This window comes from Leopardus geoffroyi, chromosome D3 (assembly GCF_018350155.1).
Source record: "Leopardus geoffroyi isolate Oge1 chromosome D3, O.geoffroyi_Oge1_pat1.0, whole genome shotgun sequence".
Lineage (NCBI taxonomy): Eukaryota > Metazoa > Chordata > Mammalia > Carnivora > Felidae > Leopardus > Leopardus geoffroyi.
In genome coordinates, this window is record NC_059339.1 from 11,469,682 (window position 1) to 11,485,572 (window position 15,891).

The following is a 15,891-nucleotide window of genomic DNA, read 5'->3' on the forward strand; positions in this document are numbered from 1 at the left end:
CAGCTTCCTCCTTCCTGGGAGAACAATTCTGAGGTTTATTCCAGGCGGTATCTCACGAGGTTCCCAGGAGGATAAGTCTTAGTTGCTCAGGATGGTCATCTCATTTACAGCCCTCTTAATTTGGAGGTCATCCCAGAAAGGATGGGGAGGGGGCGGGAGGGAGACGACAATACTAACAAACTTGTAGCCAAATCATCTTAATTTGGGGTCCCTGGACCCACAAGTCAGCCAAGCCGATTCTAGCAGGAGCTGGTACGTGTGGAGACGACTATGAAGCCTCATAGGTTCAGTTTCCGATGACACTCGGTCCTAGCATTGGTCCCTGCCGGGCAGTGCAGCAGTCAGATGCATGGACCAACCATCTCACGTGCAGCAAAAGCAGGTGCACGTGGGAGCCCCGGGAGGTGGGGGGGGCACCTTGCTTCACTTAGCCCTGGCATTCTGGGCCGGAGATTGCAGGGCCCACCCCTGCCCCACACGCGGAAACCTTCAGAGGCAAGCCTGGTCCCTGCAGATTTATAGATTGTAATCTCCGGCCTTGATCCTGGGCCATTCGCTCACAGCACCCTCCCTGCTCTGCGTTCCCTACCTGCTCTGAAGTTATTGGGGCCTGGTGTGAATTTAGGGACAATAAAACCATCAAAGGGCTGGGTCCTGAGAACAATCAGCTGGGGTGGGGGGGGGGGGGATTTGCAATAAAGGAACATCCTGCCCAGGAAGGTGTGAGACTTGAAGGCAAGCTGCAGTGAGAGACTTCTGAAAGAGGTCTCTGGGGAGTCTGGCCCCATCCACACCTGGGCTGGCTTAAGGTGCCATCTGGCCTGGAGACAGGCGGATGGGTCGTATCTGCCGCAGTGAGGGCCCCTCTCTCTCCAGGTCTCCGGGAGGAAGGTCACTCTGTCCTCTCCAGGACATCTGCTCCAGTGACCAAGGCACCGGGCAAGCTATCAGGATGCACCGTGTTTTCTAAACCAGCTCCTCTGCCCCAGGACCCTTGCACAGGAGGTCACTGTACATTTTGCCACCCGGCCCTGGCTCCTCTCCCATCTCTTCGCTCACTCGGGCAGAGCCCTGAAGTGCAGCCAAGTGAGTGACTGTTGCTCCGAGTGCTGGGGCTTCAGAGGATAGAGAATAGGTCTTCCCTCAGGAAGATTTCCATTCTCGGGGCAAGGACAGCTGGGGAGCAAAGCAGGGTACGGGATGGAGTGCAGCAAGGGGTGCCATTTGGGAGAGAGTCATTGGCTCAAACGTCCCCTCCTCAGGAAGGCTCCCCAGGACCTGAATATAGAGAGAAGTGAGCCATGTGGCTGTCTAGGGGAAGTGTGTTCCCAGAGACTTCAAACAGGCACACGCTTTGTCCAAGGACAGCAATGGGCCCGGCCGCTGCCCTTTCCTTCCTCCACCTTCCCCATCCTTCACCCAGGTTTCCTTGGTCTACACATTCCTCCCCCTGCACCCCCACCCCCGTTGTCTTTCACGTAGCCAAGTCCTTCTCCCGTGACCTTTAGCACTCAAGCCAGAGGCCGCCTCCTTCAGGAAGGCCTCCCTGCCCCACCCCCACTCCATGTATTTCCTTGGGGCTCACTGCTCCTATCCGATCCCCCAGCTGTAGAAAGCCACCTACCCAAAGGTCATGCCCTGCTCTGCCGTAGCCCACAGCTGGGGATATGCCCATGAAGGGGGGTATAAAGGCCTGGCCAGGCCACCCCCGGCACACCTCTGAAGGGTCACCCTAGCTCCAGGGCTTGCCACGGGGTCAGCCAAGGCTGTTGCACTGGGTTCACGCTGCAGTTCAACTTTTCCCCCTCTTCCCTAAGGGTGGATCCCTTTTAGTGAACATCTTAGTCTTTTTCCCAGAAATCCAACCTGTGACATCTCCCAGTGGGACTATCTCAGTCTGCAGCCGCAGCCATGGAGACGGTTGCAGCCTCAACAAGACCGTTTTCTCCATGCCCAGCGTGGACACAGATGAGCATTTTCGTGGGAAACCACATGTGCAGAGTTGAGTGACCTCATCTCAATCACACTTTTCCTTGCTCCATGAAGCAGGGAGAAGGGGCTCACCTAAGGTCTCCCAGCAGCTAAGAGGCACAGCCAGCGTCTGGCACCTCGGGCAAGCTGGGAAATCGGGAGCTATGATTATTGCCCACCTCCTGCCTCCTCCTCCGAGGGGTCCTTGACCTGGCTTCCCGCTTCTATGGCCTCTGCGTCTCATAGGTGACTGAGCCCAGAATGGACATCACCAGCCCCTCATCAGCTATTACCCAGTTCTGTGCCAGCTCCTCGGCCATTCTTCTAAAGTTTCCTGGACCGTGGGTAGAGCTCCTGAGCTCCTCTGTGCAGAGCCCCCTCACCACCATCTACAGATGTCAAAGAACCTGGCCCCGTGAACCAGCACCTACCCTTTACAGAGGGGACCACAAAACCCCAGAGAGGGGTATTGTTCACAGTCTCAAAGCATTGGATGGGCTAGCTGCACCTCAAAGACAGGAAGTTGCCTCTGCTGGCAGGAACTTTGAGATCTAGGAGAAGAGAGGCCTGCTTTTAGGGTCTGAGCCAGCCCAAGGGTCCCCGGGCTTTGCCAGCAAGAACCAGGAACTGAGAACACCGGAGGCCCAGGGTGTAAAGAAACCTATCAGCACATCCCTACCACTTGCACTGGGGGCGGCTCTAGTAGGTGAAGGAAGAAAGCCACCGTTTAGGGGCCACGATGTGCATCACCAGTCCCTTCCAGGACATGCGGGCTTGGGCAAACTCCTTATCCCCATTTTACAGCTGAGAAAAAGGCTTAGAAGCTAAGCCACTCCTGCCCATTTTCTAGCATCATACTGAGGAAGGGGCTCTGAATTACAGCTTTTATGAAGGACGGGTTTTCTCAGCAACATGGTATCCATCTGGAACTCTGAGGTGGACCAACTACAGAAGGCGGTGCCTCCTTCCCCGAGCAGGGAGGTCTTTTATCTCTATGTCCTAAGGAGTCCTTGCTCCAGACATCTAACAAGCGCTTTCTGTGTGAACATCCAGTTGCCTGGCCTCTGTTTTGGGGATGCTCACAAAGACCACCCATGATCATTATTAGCAAGGAAAGATACAGGGCTGAGGGCCAGGCAGGTGCAGGCTTGAATATTCTTTCCCTTAGGAGCCTGGTGACTGTAGGGGTGGGACTTCACCTCCCTGAACCTTTATGCCACCGTAAAAGGAGGCCTTTTCCCAGACCTCATAGTTGTCACTGGAGTTGGGGTGCACTTTGTAACCTGTGTCTTCTGCCCAGATTGAGCACGTTCAATAGTCATTTTTTTCCCCATGGGGTGGGAGGCAGACACCTCCACATGGTGTTAGTTGGTGTTCACACCCTTGGACGTAGATTCTTTCTCCCTGGTCCCATGGCTGGCAAGTCAGCGCGGGTTATATCTAGTTGGGCTTCTCAGGAATGCTTGGGCTTCCTTCACAACATGGCGTGGTTTCCAAGAACAAGTGTCCCAAAAAGAGAGAATGCTGGCTGGAAGCGATATTGCCCCTTACGATCTTGCCTTGGATGACGGAGTATCCTTTCTGCCAGATTTTGTCCGTCAAAGCAGATACAAAGCCCGGTCTGAGTTCCAGGGGTGAGGATGTAGACCCCCACCCTCTTGATTGGGTTTGGCAAAATGGACAAACATTGGTGTGATCATTTTTAGAAAATGCAGTCTGCCATTCTGCTGCCATCCCAAGTTCAATTGCCCACATCAAGCATTTGAGTGCCTGCCTCTGAGCTTGGCATGTCCCCTGCCTTGCTTGGCTTTAGGCTGAGCACCAGCCTGGAAGCACTAGGGACATGACAGTGAACCATCAGGTGCCCTTAGTGGCTCCTTCCCATCCCCCTTCTTCTGCTTTGCGGGTCTTCAACAAAGACTCTTGGAGATATTAAGACTTTACTAAATACATAGCTTCAGACCCTTTAGGACTCTGGGCTTTTTAGAAGAGCTACAAAGGGGGACGTAGCTGTAGGAGTAGGTGATTAAGCTACCTCTCAAGTTATTTCCTGCCATAGGAGTGCAGATCGAGTTCTAGAAGAGCTACACATGTTCTTCAAGGGTTGGGTTAAAATGGGGGCCCCATCTGGATTCATCAGACAGATTCTCCGAAGGACTCGAGTTCTCGGAAGGGAGGTGTGGGTAGAAGAATCCCCATGTGGCAGCCCTGGAGGAAGCTGCTTGGATACCCTGCAAGAGAGAAGCTGTTCAGTTGTAGGAGAGCACAAAGCTGCAGCACCTTTGGGAGGCTTCATAGAATGCATGCTGTTGCCCATGGCCTCTCCAGAGGAGCAGGTGTCCTAGGGCCCAGCTGTTTCCGCCCAGCGTGGCACATCTCTAATGGGCAGTCTTTGCTCTGGAGCTCCCGTTGGGTTTGCTGAGACCTTACTGGATCCGCATCATGATGGCGGGCTCTCCACCCCACACTGGCATCACCCACCCTTGCTATAACCTGCTTTCACACCTAACTTCTGGGTCTTCCAGTAGGTAGCTGCTAACAAACGGATCCACTCCAAGGGGGTCAGTAGGGCAGCCGGCGTGGAGTACAGAAGTGATTGTCGTGTGTCTATTTCCAGACAAACACCAGCAATAACATTATGCCCAGTTGTCACGCCAGTCCCTGTTTAGCCCAGCCCCCCTCTATCAGGGGCATGCCTCTTCCGGTGGCCATGTTGGCCCAGGGAGATTCTGCCCCAGCTCCTCCCAAGGAATCTTGGAAGCATAATTGCTGACCCAGGATGTGCTGGTGCTGAGTTTATCATGACGCTAAATGCCAGCATTCTTCCTTCAACTCAAGAGCCAAAACTAATATAAACACCCCACTCCCCATTTGTTAGCCTAATGCCATCCGCAATCTGATGGGGCCTGACCCCATCTGAGCCTGATTTATGGCCTTACTAACAGATGCTATGGCTGAGAACTGAGCCAGGCGTCTGACTGAGGGGGAAGATGGTTCAAGAGAAATGGCAGCATCCCCTCCTCACCTTGGGGGCGGTGCATAATCTTCTTTCCTGTCTACCCGGCAGGGTCCCCAACTTCTTAATCTCTTCGCTGAATAACAGAGGCTATCTATTTAGGGCAGACAAATATTTATGGATCTCCTCTTTTCTCGCCTAAGTCTGCTGATCTGGGAAAGAAAAAGCAGTTGCAAAGCATGGGTCAGGGGCATAAGGAGGACGTAGGCGAGGTCTTACTCCCTTCTCCCTGATTATGAGGAGTCCTGGATCGTTTTTAGCAAAAATTTCATGATAGGATTGTGGCAGCACTCCCACCAAGTCAGGATGTGCAGAGCCATGTATTTCTCTTTACAGTCAGATTTTTTTCCACGTACACATAGAAAAGTGCACACGTAAGTATAGAGCTCGAGGAGTTTTCATAGCGTGAGTGTACTTGTGTGCAGCCATAATTACACACAAGTCACCATTAGGTTAAGATTAACATTCTTTTTAAGGATGTGTTTAAGAGTTGGCCCCAGGCTTTCTTTCCTATAGGCAGAAAACTCTCTCCTGGTTCACTTAAGGTGTTACTTTGCAGGTTTTTTAACTACCTGGTAGAGGAGGTTTTCAGCATAAGGAGCCAGAGCTGGTTGTAGCCTGGGGCCATTTGCAGTCCGGACTCTCTGGCATCCTAGGGAGCAATTCTGCCCCTTCTCGCTGTCCTCACTTCCAGCCCCATCACATGGGCTGCTTCATGCCAACGTTTGCTCTTAACTGTGGATCTAGATCAACCCAGGTTTGAATCCCTTCTCTGCCACAGTCTTAAAAGTGCTCTGCCCGTTTCAAAACTCAGGAAGTGGAGTCTAGCGGTTATATCTAGGCAACTTAATTTCCACAGGGCTGGACACCAAGCAAGACGACCACATGAGCAATGTGGGTCGCCCATCATAAGGTCCCTTCTGAAGTTTGGGTGAAAGCTTGTAGGAAGCAGTCTCAGAATCCACTAGTTGGGCAGCAAGGAAGTGGGGCCAAATAGGCAAGGAAGCACACAAGGTCTTCGTATCAAGCTAAGCCCACAGGGTACAACTGACTTGGTTCTACAGGCCAGCTCCAGAAACTGGGTAAATCATCTCAGGTTGGCCTCATGGTGGTGAGGAGCTGGACCATTTATACACCTGCAGCCATCAGTCATCTGTCAAGGCACTTCTGGCACCCCCCATCCCCCACTGTGTGCACCCTGAGCCACCCGAGGTCCATCCTCCGAGAAGATGCAGGTAGGTGCTGGCTGTTACAAGTGGAGCTGCTCCAGGAGCCAATGGGTTTGAACATGGCAGAGAGACACAAGGGGACATAGACAGCACTGAACACCTGCCTCACACCCACTAGGGCATGCTACAAGGACTGAAGAGATTGCCAAGATGCTAGATAATTCCTGCTATATAGCTCATTAAGAGGCCACTGTGGGGTTGAGAGTCCAGATCCCTGTCCCCTCACCAGCCTTTTGAGCCACAGATTACTTGCACCACCTTACCTGTGGCTTTCGTTGTAGACAGAGCCACAGCCAGAGAACGACGTTCCGATGAAAATTAAGGACCAAACTTACTAGACACTTACATTTTTTAAATCAGCATTGTTGGCAGGGACAACAGATGTGGAATTGATGGCGATGGTCACTTCTCTTGCTGCTCTGAGAACCCGAGAAGCATAGAGCAGTAGCAGCCACAGTAGGTGTGGTGGTAAGACCAGAAAGGACACCTGCATGGAGACCATCTCCTTATGACCAAGTCAGGCAGAAGAACCACAATAAGAGTTGAAAAAGGCTCCAAAGAGGCCGTGGCCACCCTAGAGCAGAGAGCCCCAATGGTAGGGAGGATCCTACAGCATTCTAGATACAGAATGCTGTCAATCCTCGTTATACTTGAACAAAGGCCAAGAACTAGGCTGGCGGCAGGATAGGACTGGGTGTGATTATGCGGCTTGCCTCCAAAGATCCACTCATTCTACCATTCTTCACCCTGTTCTGTGCTCTGACAGGATCACCCATTTGTATTTGCCTGGAGGATAGAGGGAAAGACATCCGCTGCTTCTCTTGCCAACACCCGCAGGCACTGCTCATTGGTTGTAAGAGGAGAGAGGTTGGGGTATTTAGTCCCTTTCCTCTAGGCCAGTCTTTTAGGACTTCAGCTCACTATCAGGCCACAGGGTCATTGATTATTTCCCCTTCCCTCTGGATTCGGAGAGGAAGGAAGGAGAAGAATGAAGTCCGTGGCTGTAACAGAGGGAAGACCATCTGCCTTTGGTTCCCTCAACTCTGCCCATGTCAAAGAAGTAGTCATCTAATGTGGATTGGATCTCCAGTCAGGGCCCCAAGAGAGATAAAGGCTATTTGGTTGTCAGGATTCAATGCCTATAGCATGCAGGCTGGTAAGAAGGGTACAGCATAAACAGTCTCCTACGACAACTAGGTCAACCTTCCTGACCGAGGAGGGAACATCACCACATGAAGAAACTAGGACTCAAAAGGTTGTTCTTCCAGATGAACCAGGATGAAAGCTTTGGTACATAGGAACATGGTTCAGAAATCGGAGATCCCCAAGCACAGAAAGATCATTCCATCCATTAAAGGAGTACAGAGAGTCAACTCTTCCGTGATACGACCTCCTCAAGAGAAGTTCCTGTCCATGCCTCTTTGGGATCATTAGGATCAATTTGCCCTCGCAGTGATCCAGTCTCTGGGCAGAGGGCCAGAGTAGCACTTTACTCATAGCTGAGTCAACTCCTGGATGCACTTAAGACCACTTTTGGACTTCAAATAACAGGAGAGTCCCTCCTGAGATTCTACAGAAGAGCCTGACCTCACTTCTGAAGTCAAGGATATCCCGAGCAAGGCTCCACTACTAGGAACTTAGTTCTGTGATCTCAAGGATATGCAGGAGAGCTTGCTCCACTGCATTTATGCAGGGCTGGCCAGAATCTGATGTCCTCATACCTCGTTTGAGATGATCTTGCTTCTGTTCCTTCTGTCTCATTAAAGCACAAAGCCTATCGAGAGGTCTACCTCCCCACTTCTGGAAAATTCTATCATCTAAGAATTCCTGAGACTGGAATTCCAGATGGTGCTGACCATTCAATGTTTCCATTGTCAACTAAATCCTATCTCCTCAGACATCCAAGAAATTTCAAAGGAGAAACACATTCAACTGGACTCAGAAGCCAGATTCTCAACACCAAATCCTCAAAAGATACTTAACCAAGTGATTGCAGGGTGAGTGCAACGTTTCTGCTGGCCTTCTCCCTCACTTGCGATGGCACATCTTGTTTCACCTTCCAACAAGAGGAGCAAAATGCTCCTTGACCAACTATCATACCATGGAGTCTACTTGAATTACCAAGTGACACGATTCCAGTCTAGCCTCATGCTCATTGACTGAGGCTCCACCACCCTCACTTGATCCATGCAGGTCTACTACCCACATAACACTTTTCTAGAACTAGAGAAGACTGCCCGAGATATCTTACGCCACTTCAAGTTGCACGGCAGAGCCATTTCACCTATCCCCCCACCCTGGCAAGACCTCATGGCTAGGTCGACCGTGATATAGAAAAGGGATCTGTGATGTACCTCCTTGACAACTCTGTAGTCTACTTTAAATGCCAACCAGAATTCTGACTCTGGAGATGGACTATGGGGTCCTGTGGGATTCCTACCATTTGTAAAATCTAGAATCTCAATGCAGTAACGCCATTATCCCCAGAAGTTTCTCAGTGGATGGGTTTTCTCAGCACCAGCAGGACTCTAAAGACAGAGAAAGGGAAGTGGCCAATACAGCAAAGGAGGTGTACAGAAGAGAGATAAGAGCTCTCCTGAGAAAGGCTGGCTTGCAAAGCTGACCATTGGCTGCCACCTGGGAGCACGAATTTTGGGAGGGCCTACCATTCTATCATTAGGCACAGCGAGCCATTCTTAACTGTGCAAAGAGTGTGGTATACATTGAACGTAGGCTTTTCTCTGGGAGTCTGGGATTTAGGTATATGCTAAGCAGAGGGTGGCTATGTGACCAGCCCCCAGTGAAAACCCCGGACCCTGAGTAATGAACTTTCTCGGTAGAGGTCACTTCATGTGTCAACTCATCGGAGAGGATGAAGCACTTCCTGTGGGACTCCACTGGAAGGGGACTTTTGGAGGCTTGCACCTAGTTTCCTCCAGACTTTGCCCCATGTGCCCTTGCTCTTTACGGATTATCACCGTGAAAGGCTGCAAAGCATAAACATCCATGGATACCATTATACGTAGAGTCCTGTGAGTATCCTGGTGCATCCTTGAAACTGGGTGTGGTCTTGGGGGCTTCCAGCATAGAAGGGGTATCTGACCACAGGAGTTTAGGTAAGTGTGCACAGAAGTGCAGATGTCAGCGTCCATTTCCTATATGCAGGGAGATTTGCTACCTTTTTTTTTTTTTTTTTTTGAGCGGTAAGCACATGTCCCCATATTCCCTCAGATGCTCTCTCCATCTCCATCCTTGACAAGCATTGGGTTCTACAACTATAACAACGTCTGAGCTTCTTCCTTATGTGAAAACACGCACGTCCTTGTTTACTAATGTTTGCTGTTCCTTTGCATTCTCGTTGAAGTGTTATGAACAAGGAATTTTCACTTCTTTTCTCATGCTCTTACTACCACGAATATGCCAAGAGTTTACAGCTTTTCCCTCCTTTATTCTCAACGTACAAAAGGTGACGTGCTTAGGCTGTGAAGGATACCAGGTCATCCAATACAGCATTCTTGTTAGACACCCAATTCTGCTGGTCATTTGTTGCTCTGGCCTCAGAGTTCCAGTTAATTGCAAAACTTCTGCACTGATGGACCGGTCTGGAAACATAAGAGGGAAGGAGATGTAGCTCAGCTGTCCAAATCTGGGAGTTAAGAATTCAAAATCACCCTAACTCAGAATTTGAGTGTAGAATTACCATCAGTTATATGCACTAGGTTTACGTACAGTCGTATTCTTAGGATTTCCTCTCTAAGGAGGCGGCTCAAAGCTTTTCCTTACTGGGATAGCATAAGGGGGAAGGTACAAGGCATGGAAGTCTTCTGTGGTTACCTCTCGGGTCACATTTTCTAAGAGGTAAAACCTTTAGAAAAGCCTAGAGACACAGATTTTGCTTGGATGTCTCCGTGCACAGTGTTCTACTGAATGATGGTCTTGGCTATTACAATTGTGAGACTTAAAGACTTAGTGGAGGCTTAGTTTTACCCCAAGTTATGTCAGAATTGCATTTGATTGGAGGCCAAGAACTCCAGGGACTTTATAGCCAGAACCTTGCCTTACTCCACCCTCACTGCCAGCACACACACTTCAAATCATGTTGTAAATGGGCCATCCCCGCGCAGCACGAGGTTCCTGTGTGAAGCTTTCCTCCCTCTACTCACTTTTTAGCTTTTACTCGTTGCCCCATCACAGTCTTCACCCAGAAGACTACCATCTGGCTGTAACCATAGGGTAACCAGTAGTTCCTGGCATGGTCTATCATTTCCAAAGCAAGAGGCACTCCAAAGAGTTTTACCATTCTCAGATGGGGCCTCGCAGGCAAGGGGAGCTTCTGTTCCAGACCTGGGCTAGACCAAGCACAACCACAAGATTCTAAGTGCCTAAGCAGGGACTGAGGAGTGTTCCCACCTTTTATTATCAGTCATAATTCCCTGTATAGGAGGCTGGAAACCAATCCCATCAAGCAGTCCTTAAATCTAGGACTGATAGACCAGCACAAAAGGAGACAGGAATGACTTTGGAAAGCCTTAAGTGGCTCACTTAATGAGCCTTAGGCTTTTTTAAATGGTGTTTTAGTATTTTGCTTTGAGAATTTTTTGTACAGTCTTGAAACCAGTGTTGCCAGTCATAGCTGATAAGCATTTTCCCCTAGTAAAGGGCTTTTCATTTTTGTATGATCTTCCAAAAAGCAGAAGTTCTTAATTTTGATAAAATATAAATTTGAGGTTTTCTTTTAGAAGTTTTATAGTTAGGTCAATGAACCAGTCTGACTTAATTTTTGTACGTATCATGACATAAATCAAGGTCCTCCTTTTGCGCATGGACATTCAGTTATCCCAGTAACATTTGTTGAAAAAACTAGCCTTTTTCCATTGAACTGCCTTTGCGACTTTGTTTTAAAACATTCGATTCACCTCTGACATGTGGGTCTATTTCTGGATTGTTCCATTGATCTATTCTTCTTGATGCCTATAGACTTTTGATTACAGTAGATTTATAGTTAGGTACACAAGCATTTAGGAGTTACGTCCTTTTAAGAAATCAATCTTTTACTATGGAAAGAAGGGCTTTCTTCATACCTGGTAAGTATTCCTTGTTCTAAAATCTGCTTTGATATGGATATTGCCACTCCAGAATAAGCTGGGGAAGTTGTAGGGTTCACCTTATTTCCCTTCTATTAGGGGTCACCTGGACCCCTTGCTATCAAGTGTCTGAAAATTATAAACTATAAAGTTTTAGTTTTTCCAGGTGGCACCTGGACCCTGTTACTTCATTTTGACCAGAAGAAGTCCAAACTTGTCTCCTACAGGAATATATATATTTTATAATATAGGATTTATTTTCTTTCCCAAAGATATGGGATAAGGTCTTCTCCTAGGACCCCTGGAAAGACCTTTCACAGCAAGATTTCCCAGTTCAGAAAATTTTTTAAAGGCTTCAAGGAAGTAGCCCTTAGCCATTAGTATTTCTAGTCTGTTATCAACAGTTGCCCTGCTGTTCATTAGATCTTCTGAATTTATTCCTCTCGAATAACATGAAATTTTGTACTCTTTGACCAACATCTTACCAATGTTAACTCTTGACTACCTTCTGTGTTGTGTAATTGCTTAAATGAGTGAGAGAAAGAGCAGGGCTTTTGGTGATATTGAAAGAGCAGACCTAGGCTGGCCAACTCCATCTTGTTCTGTATCCTCCATCTTGAGTGACGTCACCAACATGGCCGCAAAAAGAAGTTCCCGCTCAACCTCAGACCACACCTCCTCCCCTTGAGTAACTTCCTGCTCCCCTGTTCAAACTTCCTGATCAAACCACGCCCACCTGGCAACCTGCCTGGAGGGACTCTGACCTTTCCCCAGCCAATCGGCTAGCAAGCCAATCGGCTAGCAAGCCAATCGGCTAGCAAGCCAATCGGCTAGCAAGCCAATCGGCTAGCAAGCCAATCGGCTAGCAAGCCAATCGGCTAGCAAGCCAATCGGCTGAGGCCACGACCCTTCCCCAGCCAATTGGCTGAGGCCATGATCCCTATAAAACCTTTGTGCTTTTGAACCGTGCTCCCTCCCTCTCTCTCCAGTATCTCACCGCTGTGTCGGTGCAGGTAGGGGATTGAGCTCGAGCTAGCTCGAATAAAGGCTCTTTGCTTTTGCATCGGACTCGGCTCCCTGGTGGTCTTTGGGGATCACGAATTCTGGGCATAACTATTTGTCAGCTTTATCTTAGCCAGATTGCCAAGGATGAAATTAAGAACCCCTAAGAGTTATTCAGGTCTGTAGCCTTATAAGCAGTCTTCAGAATAACATGGTCTTTGGTGCTTTTAGTTTGGAAAGCAAACCATCGACAATTCCAGATCCCACAGATGCAACCCCAGTTACCAATATCCCCCCAAATCCAGCTTCCATGTTGCTGTTGCCACAGGTTCTTTGGGGAAAAGAACCGAGACTTCAGATAAGGTCCCGATGACACCAGCTTAAAATCTCAGATTCCCAAATCCCTTGGACTAGAAGATCCTACCAACCTGAGCAAGCCCTATCAGCTGTGGCTCACAACTATTGAAAGAGGAAAGAGTGATTTAAGCAGAGCTGTTAGTAAGAAGGAAGGTTGTCATTTTACCCTATTAAAAATTGGTTACTAGAGGTTTTCCTTCCTTTAAACTTTAGATCTGAATGAAATAAAAGCCAGGGACTTTCTATAAAGTCAACAAACAGAGTTGCTACAGTATTACCTGAACTCCTAACACTGGTCAGAAGTTACTGGTGGCTTTGCTTCAAGGTTACTCTGGGCTTTTCAGAGATTGCATATATTGAAATAGCTTCTTTAGGCTTCTCTCCAGATCTTTGCTGGGTGGTCATGAGCTCTGATAAGAGCAATACCTTTTCTTCCAGGGAAATAGTTATGTGGAAAGAGGATCATGTAAGGAGCTTATAAGAAACGGGATCTTAATATCAGCTAGAAGTTGCTACTTCAGGATTCTTTGAGCCAGTCTAGAATTTCAGTAAAATTAACAGGAACCATGGAAACCAGTGGAACAAAAGCAGATAGCAAACTAAAGTCTATAGGAATAGCAACCAGGATCAGATCAGAGGCAATTTGGGGAAGGCTCTAGATCTGAGAGCATACAGTGACTGAATCCAAGATAGGAGTCCCAGTGGTTCACCTACAGATAACAGGTCTGTCTTTGAACCTGTGAGCTTGCCACTAAAACTATTGTATCTGTGAAGAATTCCTTCAAGAAGGTGTTGTTTTGTTAGTAGTACCCCCAAATGGTAACAACCTGAATTTCTGGTTGAGAACAGGACACCCCTCTCCACTAGATTCAGGCAGTACCATAGAAGCCTATCCCTAAACAAGGTTCATAAAGGGACCTTGGGCAGAGGGACCCAAAGCTACATGCAAGCATTAGGAAGTGACCACGTCATAGCTTGCAGGGCCCCATTAAGAATGCAACACTTCACTCAAAAGAATTTCCTTAGGAAGGTGCCATTCTGTTCCAGAGAACAGAGCTGGTGTTCTAGAAAGACTCTTAGCCATTCACAGCCTGACCTTGTTTACATATGCCCTATCTCGGTATCCCACATACTGCTGGAGAGGCAAAGGCCTCTTCCATTGTAGACTTGGGTCACAAAGACGAACCATGGCAATTTTCCAATCCCGGCTTAACCATCACTCCCTCAGAGTCCATATCACCAAGTACATCACAAATCTCTTTCAGTAAAGCTATAGATCAAGTCAGTTATTCTAGCTAACTCTAAGCCTGGGGCAAAGAACCCACAGTGCTTATATGGTGACACAACCTTAAATCCCAGTGGCGGGTCACAAAAGCCACTCTACCAAACCATATTCTATTCAACCGGTTCAGGAGGAGCTAGAGACATTCACAAAATCAGTCCTTCAAGAAGAGGGAAGGCATGTTAACTCCTGTAAAAGAGAAGCTACACAACTAGCCTATTTTATAGCAACTTTACCAAAAGAAGTTCAATTCCTGACCAGAAGATACCATCAATGTTGCAAAGACCAGATTACAACACATGCCAACATCCTTTCTCCTAAGCAGTTGGATGAGGATACCCACAGCTTCCTACTGGTTTCAGACTTGCAGACAGTTACCAAGTCACAGACTAATGACAAACCACAATCTAACATTGAGGATAAAAGTTCTATTGTAATTTGAAGGGTCTCAAAACCAGATGTATAGTGAGATGGGAAACCTAGTGACCACAAGGAGCATCTGTAATGAGCCAACAGGACACAGTCTGGGGATCAAAGAGGACTTCACAGAGCTATTCACAGGAAGATCTATATTCTAGCTTCATTAACAAAACCATTATTTGGCTGAGTGACTCTGAGTTGAGGTTATTTGTCCCCCCCCACCCCCCCCCCAAAAAAAAAAACGGAGACTGAACAAGTCAAGGGACCCTGACTACACTGGACAACTCACAAAAATGCCATACCCTGTTGGACTCCAACTTCAAGGAAAAAATCAAACCATTTTTTTTCAGGGGAATTGGATCCAAAGCTAATCACAGAAAAATGTAGCTTTAAGGTTAGAATGTGGGGGTGCCCAGGTAGCCCAGTTGGTTAAGGGTCTGACTCTTGATTTTGGTTCAGATCATGAGCTCATGGTTCTGAGATCGAGCCCTGCATCAGGCTGTATGCTGGGCATGAAGCCTGAGAGGTTCTCTCCCCCCCACCCCTCTACTTGCACACTCAAAAAAAAAGAGGTTAGAACTTGGGTTTTCTAAAGGTACACGTTCTCAGCCTCAGAGTTGTTAAAAGATTAAAATGACCAACCCAGACAAGATGCCCAACAGACCCTAAAAGGGTGCTGGAGACTGGGGCCTCTGGTAGCATCTGTCCTGAACAGTCACCATGTGAGTAGAGTAGGGCCCTCGGAGTACAGGGCATTTAGGTGAGCACTTCCACGAACTCCTAGGACTGCTAGGGACAGGCAATACACATGCAGCTTCATGAGTGCGCACCTCACGAGGACCACAGGTGTGGTCCTGGGCACTAGTGCAGCAGGGCCCTCAGCGTAGGGGCCTCTTGGCCAACCTAGATGGCCAGGCCAGAGTGCACCACTATGCTGGAAGCTGCAGGGCACCTGGGTGCCTCTTGGCCAGTATGTTCACCATCCACAGTTAGCTGCAGACCTTGAGATGCATGTACTCGCAAAAGTTGTAGGGCTGTTTGGGTTACAGCAGACACCAGGGATGCACCTCTTGTCCCCAACTCTGGGCTTCATTCTGGGAATGCCACTGAATGCCAAGGCCCTTCGGGGAGGGGTGGGACATAATCAAGAAGGGAAAGATAGTGTCCCTTCCTTTCCCTGGGGAAGGCCAGGCTCTGGCTTGAGTCCTGCCTTACTCTGTCTCGGCACAGGAATAAGTCCAGATAGACCGGGAGACTTGAAACAGACCAGCACTTTGCCCTTGAAGTGAAGGGGCAAAGACAAGAAAGCAGGGCTACAAAAGAACAGTCTGGATCTAAAGTTTTCCTCTGGACAGTTGAATTTAAGGTGAATTCGTATTTATGTTTTGGCTTTTTAGGAAAAAAAAGAGCCAATCTTCAAGCTCCTAGCTTGTTTCCTTGGCTCATGGCAGGGTGGGGGTATGGTATCTATTCTTGTATATGGTCATTTCTGCTTATGTATTTTCAAACACAGGACCATCATCTCATGAA

The 15,891-nt window shown here is 48.4% G+C and overlaps 1 long non-coding RNA gene across 1 annotated transcript; it reads left to right on the forward strand.

Annotated features, from left to right (window-relative positions):
• Positions 1-202: 202 nt before the first annotated feature.
• Positions 203-3,023, forward strand: LOC123587866. Its single transcript, XR_006707571.1, has 3 exons — positions 203-382; positions 1,858-2,001; positions 2,218-3,023. It is a non-coding gene; the product is annotated as an uncharacterized LOC123587866 (long non-coding RNA).
• Positions 3,024-15,891: the final 12,868 nt, after the last annotated feature.